Raw genomic sequence first — 385 nt, 5'->3', positions numbered from 1 at the left:
AACTAATTTTACCATGTCTTGAGCTAGTACAATCCAAATTTTGAGTTTAAATTTATTTATAGTTATTTGAAAAAGTAACTGTTTCTAGAACACCCCAAACAAAATATAGAAATATAGCTTCATAATATATAACGTGGTAATTAAGTTCCAATAAAATGTCACGTAGCGCGAAACTCTTATATGGCACTAAGAACTAAATCAATAGCAGAAGATTCATTTTTAAAAAATGTTGAAAAATTAAATCCAACAAAGTGTACGTGTGTAACAGGGTTTTCCTTTTATCGCATCAAACATACAAATATTACGTTATATGAGACGTACTGCAATTCTTTAGCTGTGTTGGAGTTTGCATTGTGTAAGTGCTTTGTTTTACAAGGACTTTTGC

The sequence above is a fragment of the Temnothorax longispinosus genome, chromosome 12, assembly GCF_030848805.1.
Source record: "Temnothorax longispinosus isolate EJ_2023e chromosome 12, Tlon_JGU_v1, whole genome shotgun sequence".
Classification (NCBI taxonomy): Eukaryota; Metazoa; Arthropoda; class Insecta; order Hymenoptera; family Formicidae; genus Temnothorax; species Temnothorax longispinosus.
This window is presented reverse-complemented; position numbering follows the sequence as displayed.